Raw genomic sequence first — 6,496 nt, forward strand, 5'->3', positions numbered from 1 at the left:
GGGGCCTGACACACAGGAGTCCTAGTAAGAGACTCAGGGCCAGATTCCCTCTTTGTCCCCTCTGTTTGTGCTGCCCTAGCAATGCAAAGGGGCAGAAATGGGATTCAGCTTGCACACAGAAGCACAGCTAGCTCCTAGCCCAGCCCAGCCCGTTCACTGTAAAGTGATCACCTTTTCAAAGGGAAAAAGCAGGACACAAGCAGAAGCCCCATCTCGTCTGTGACCCCCAACTATGCTCCTCTTCTTATTTGAGTCCCCCTCTCTGCCCCATCCCATCCCATCCCCCAATACCCCACTCCTGCTCCTTCTCTTTACCTGAGACTCCAAACTCTCTTCAGGAGAGAAGCCAGAGCTGGGCCATGGTAAGGGCTGCTCAGGGATCCAGAGCCACTGCTCGGAGCCCCACGGTTATTTTTTAACAACTTTTCCTAACACTTTTTTTCTGATGGTTAATAAACCTGTTTGTTTTAGGGAGGCTGGGGTGACTGTATAGTGCTTGTCACAAGCACCAGAAGGGAAGAAACAGAGGAATGCTGCCAGACGTGCATGGTGAGAAGCATTTAGCATAGATGGGTTATTGTTCCCAGTTCAAAGAGTGGAACAATTATGAGATTCCTCCAGAGACAGGAGGGTAAAGAGACCATATATCCTTGTTTTACTGTGACAATCAGAATTCTTCTTGATGAGCATCTGTCCTTGAATTCCTTCAATATTAACAATAGCAACTTATTCAAGTTGCAGCCAAGACAATGATTCATCGAAGCATAAAATTAAAAGCCGGAAGGAGTGAATAGATTATCTAATCCAGAGATTTTCAAACAGGGAGCGTCAGGACCCCCTTGGAAGATGCAGAATGTATTCGCAGAGGGGGGATGTAACAAGCTTTAGGGAAAATGACCTTCCTGTGCACATCAGGTGTGAAGATGATTTTAAAAATAAGCTCCAGAGGTAATACTGGCAATACAGGCCTAACTTCAGCATCAAGCAAATTGGATCAAACTCTAGTAAAGAGCAGAATTATCAGCCACATAGATGAACATGATTTGTTGGGGTAGAATCGACACAGCTTTTCAAAAGGAAATCATGCCTCTCCATTCTATTACAATACTTTGAGGGGGGAACAAACATGTGGTCAAAGGTGATCCATGGTACATAGTGTACTTGGATTTCAGAAAGCCTTTGACAAGTTCCTTCACCAAAGGCTCTTAAGAAAAGTAAGCTGTCATGGGGTAAGAAGGAAGGTTCTGTCCTGGATCAGTAACTGATTAAAAGATAGGAAACAAAGGGTAGGACTAAACGGTCAATTTTCTGAAGGGAGAGAGGTAAATAGTGGTGTCCCCTAGGCATCAGTAGTGGCACAATTTCTATTCAACATATTCATAAATGATCTGAAAAAAGACTTGTACAGTGAGGTGGCAAAATTTGCAGATGATGCAAAATTACTCAAGATAGTGAAGTCCAAAGCAGACTGCAAAGAGTTACAAAGGGATCTCACAAAACTTTGCAACTGGGCAGAAAAATGGCAGATAAAAGTCAGTGTTTGTGGAAAATGAGGAGAGGGGAAGCACTTTTTTATGGCCACCTAGCCAGTCAGTTAGCTATAGAAATCCTTCTTAGTAATGGTATTCTACTTGCCTTACCTGTAACAGGTTAAGAAGTCTCACTGAAATGCTTAGGTAAGAGGAAGTGAGTTGGCACTTGACCAAAAGAGCCAATAGGAATACTAGAAACTTTTAAAATTGGGGGGAAAAAACAAAACAAACCTTCCTCTCTGTGTCTGTGTGGTTGCTCTCCCAGCTGGAGAGACAGAGCAGCAGATATGCTGTAAGAATCTTGGGCCAGGTATAAAAATTCATCATTTATCCCTAGAATTGCTCATTTGGAACTACATATATATATAAATAGGACAGAAAATGTTTAGCTCGACACAATGTTTTACCTCTTAATTTTGGGCTTGTGGATTCCTCTGTGCTAACACAGATACTTTTGTTTTCTTTTGTAACCCTTAAGCTGGACCCCAGGAAAGCCATTCTTGGTGTTTAATCCCTATCAGTTGCTCCTTTAATATCTAGCAACAGCCTGATTATCCAGATGTGTTTTCTTTCTTTTTTTTAAATAAAATTTACCTTTTTTAAGAACATGATTGGATTCCTGTGTCTTAGGAGGTAAAGAGGGTCCGTGCATGTGTTTTTCAGTTAACTACTCAGAGGAAGAAAGGGTTCCAGGTTCAGCTGGTGGAAACCGCTGATTTCTTTTTCTTTTCCTTTTCTTGGCTATTCCCCAGAGGGGAGGTGAAAGAGCTTGAGGGTGCCCCACAGGAAGAAATTCCCACGTGCGTCTACCTGGGCTCTCAAAGGGGTTCTGCACTTGAGTGGTGGGAACACTACTACCCAAAACCAGGGACCTATGTAACCTTGGGAATTTAATACAAGCCTGAAGTGGCAAGTATTATTCTTTAGAGTCCTTGTGGGCCCCTATCTTCTGCACTCAAAGTGCCAGAGTGGGGAATCAGCTTTGACTGTGTTGATAAGTGCAAAGTAACGCACACTGGAAAACATCATCCCAACTAAACATACAAAATGATGGCTCTGCATTAGCTGTTACCACTCAAGAGAGAGATCTTGGAGTCATTGTGGATAGTTCTCTGACAGCTCCTGCTCAATGTACCGCAGCAATCAAAAAATGAAGAGAATGTTCGGAACCATTAAGAAAGGCATAAATAAATAGACAGCAAATATATTGCCTCTATTTAAATCCATGATGTTCCCACACCTTAAATACTGTGTGCAGTTCTGGTTGCCCCATCTCAAAAAAGATTCATTTGAATTAGCAAAAGGACAGAGAGGAATAACAAAAACTATGTAGAGGTATGGAACAGCTAGCAGAAGAAGGGAGATTAAAATGATCAGGACTGTTCAGCTGGGAAAAGAGATGGCAAAGTGGGGATAGGATCGATGTCTACAAAATCAGGGGTAATGTGGCGGAAGTAAGCATGGAAGTGTTATCTACCCCTTCACAAGAGCCAGGGGTCACCCATGAATTTAATAGGCTGCAGGTTTCAAGCAAACAAAAGAAAGCACTTTTCCACACAACGCACAGCCTGTGGAGCTCATTGCCACGAGGCAGTGTGAAGGCCAAAACTATAACTGATCCAAAAAGAATTAGGTACATTCCGAGGTCCATAAATAGCAATTAGCTAAGATAGTCAGGGGCTCTAGATGTCTCTAAACCTCTGATCATGAGGTGCTCCCTCTGTTAGACAGCTGCCATAGCCCCACCCTAGCAGATACCCAGGGGCTGCTCTGTTTGGGAGGCCGATGGGGGCTAGTGCTGCCACCTAGGGGCAGGGTCCTGTAACATGAGTGATAGAGGCCGATGCTTGGAGCTAAAGCTGGGCTGAAAAAAGAGCTTTTCTCCCCCATGAAAAATATTGACCCAAACTAAAATGTTTCCCTTTTCATTGATTTTGGGGGGGGTGAGGATGAGATTTCATAGAAAGCAGCTAATTTTTCTCTGAGTGCTAAGTTGCCATGATGAGGCCCAGTTGTAGCTGCCTGGATGCCAGTTGTCCCATCTCTGTGCAGTCCCCTCAACACTGTACAACACCTGCTTCAGTCGATCTTGCAGGCAGCAGCTACTGTTAAAGGCCCTAGTAGAAAATTTCTGATGAACCTGTGTTAGCAGGGAACTGGAGAGGGTCCTAGAGCAGTTGTGGAGGCCCAGGATTGTGGTTGGGTGGGTCTAGCTACCAGTGGATCACTGAGATCTGTGCATAACTATGGAGATCCTTGGATCCTGGGTCCCCCTTTTCAGTCCTTGGGAAGAAGGAAAGGGAACCCCCCTCCTGGAATGATGCAAGGGAAATTCCCAGGTAGGAAGCCATGTGGAATCTCTCCTTCCTGGCCTGCACCCTGGGTTTGTAATGCAGGAAAGGGGACTGCCAGGGAGAAATCGGGTCTTATATTATTATTATTATTATTATTATTATTATTATTATTATTTCAGCAAGATCACAGCGATGACAGCATCATTGTTACCACTTGGCCACCCACGAGGTAGCCCTGTGAATAATCAGAACCATACATGCAGTGATGACAAGCCCGGCCTCCAAAAATAGAGCCTGTGGGAGAGCTTCCACTGCAGTCCAGTTGGGTAACATCTCCAGGCATCCCCTGTGATTTGGCCTCCTGCACTTTACCATTGGCCATGATGAGAGTCAAAGCAGGTGCACACTAAGCTAAGCAGCAGAGATTCCCTGATGGCTGAGTGGACCCCAGGGAAATGTGCAAACATGCTTCATAAAGACACTTGCCTCCTATCTGAACAGATACTGCCTGATGCCTGTGCAACATGGCAGACGATTCCTTCTGCTTTTGGGTGAAGAACCCTGGTGTCAGCGGCTCCCTTTCTAGCAGGAATTGGGCACGCTGGCAGGTTTCACAATCTTTAAAATGTGAAGTGAAGGGGAATTCGCTGCAAGCTGTTTATATTTCCAGATCTTCTGAGCAGCGGCAGAGGACTCATCTGGGCTATCAGGGTGACTCAGGGATGCAACTGGAGGGCAGGCAGCACTACATTGCTTGAGAGCCCCTCCCCTACATCTGCCCATGCTCCAGGCTGGGATAGTCAAGCTTACAGAGAAATCTGACACTCAAAGCAAACTCGGAGTGTTAAAACTCCAGTGCCCCAAGTCAGGATTTGTCTAGGAGTCACATTTCTAGAGGTGCCGTGTGCTCTGGCCCAATCCTGCCAGGGGCTGTGCAAAAGAAGACCTCACAGAATCTCAGAGGAGACCCCATGGAATTCAGAACCTGGTCCTAAAAATGCTGCCAAGAAGCAGTGACATAATTCAGACTGTCAGGAGTGGAGAAAATATACAATGAGCCTATGAAACACGTTTATAAATAGTTTCAACTCAAGACAGAGAAATACAATGTCCATTTTCACCATGTACTTGCCATGTGTAGAAACACATGTCATGATACAATAGGCCATACTCAGAAGTGGAGGGCTAAAAAGTGAGTCTGTGTGAAGGTCACAACTGTAAAATCACACAGGGCTAAAGTAGATATCAATGAGGCCAAGAGATGAGTAGGATTCAAAGAGGGATGGATTTTTATAAGACGTACCAGTGAGACTTTTTTTCAAAAAATGTTGGACGGGCTCTAAACCTTTTTGATTTGCACCACAAAATATGACTAAGCAGTGGGTTTCTGAGGAAACTTTCCCTGGGAGAAAGTTGTGCTCCTTTTGATGGCCTTTGACCGTTCTGCTGTAATCTATGATCCGCTGAGATATGCTTCTATTCTAACCATGCAGAGAATAGCTAAGATGGACTAGTGTGTGTGCTAAGAGGAGTATCCGTCGTGTTCCCAGTACCCTTGCTCCTAAAATGGTTCTGATATTGTCAAGCCAATATCCTCTCCCATTCCTACTGCCTGAACCAGGATGTCATGAAGATGGCTGGTTCAGACATCGCTATCAATAGCATCTATGGCTTGTTCATAATAGTCTTCACGGTGGGTTTGGACTCGCTGCTTTTCCTGCTATCATATGTGATGATCTTCAAAACACTGCTAAGCATTGCATCTCACACACAGTGCGTCAGGGCCCTGAACACCTGAGTCTCCCACTTCTGCGCCGTCCTGCTCTTCTACACACCAATGATCGGCCTGTCTGTGATACATAGATTCGGGAAGGGTTCTTCTCCCTTACATCAGATTCTCCTGGGTTACATCTACCTGCTGGTCCCATCACTGATTAACTCAATTGTGTACAGTGTGAAAAGCAAACACCTTTGTGTGAGGATAATCAGGGCATTTGTCAAATGAATGGTTAGTTCATCACCTGGCTCCAGCACTGGTGACATGAGAGACAAACACAGGCCACCTGAACCTTACACCCGAGCTGACATGAGTTACTTATCTTCACTCTGCAGGGAGATGTTCAGATGAGGTCTAAGGCCTGGGGCTAGCTGAGAGGTACTGATGTGGGAGGACAGTGCACTGGGGAAAGGAGACCAAGGCAGGCAGCAGCATTTACAAAGTGACTGTGTCTGTGGAAAGCTGGGGGCTGATGGGATTTTGCCCCACTAAGAGCTGTACCAGTCACTGCTGTGACCTTAAAATTTATGTCAATGCAGTCAACAAAGAGAAGGGAAGTGAACGTTGTTTCCCATTACACCTGGCCTGTCACTGTCTAGTCTGAAAAAAGCTGCAGAGCTATTCTGCAGTCAGAGTCCTGGCCCTTCCTTAGTGCTCTGGGGTCTTCATGAACCATGGGCACTTCACCAGGTGTGAACAGGGCCATTCAAGGGGCACGGACTTTTGGTTGTTTGAAATCAGCTGCTTATTTATTCACTGGGTGACTGGTGTTCCCTCTAATTTTTTACATCCATGTGTGGAATTAATTTTGGTATGTGGACCAATATGGAGATGATGTGTGGCAGGGGTGGGGCCAAGTGGTTTGTAGTATGGGAAGGGGATCAGGGCTGGAG

Source organism: Gopherus flavomarginatus, assembly GCF_025201925.1.
Source record: "Gopherus flavomarginatus isolate rGopFla2 chromosome 1 unlocalized genomic scaffold, rGopFla2.mat.asm SUPER_1_unloc_4, whole genome shotgun sequence".
NCBI lineage: Eukaryota > Metazoa > Chordata > Testudines > Testudinidae > Gopherus > Gopherus flavomarginatus.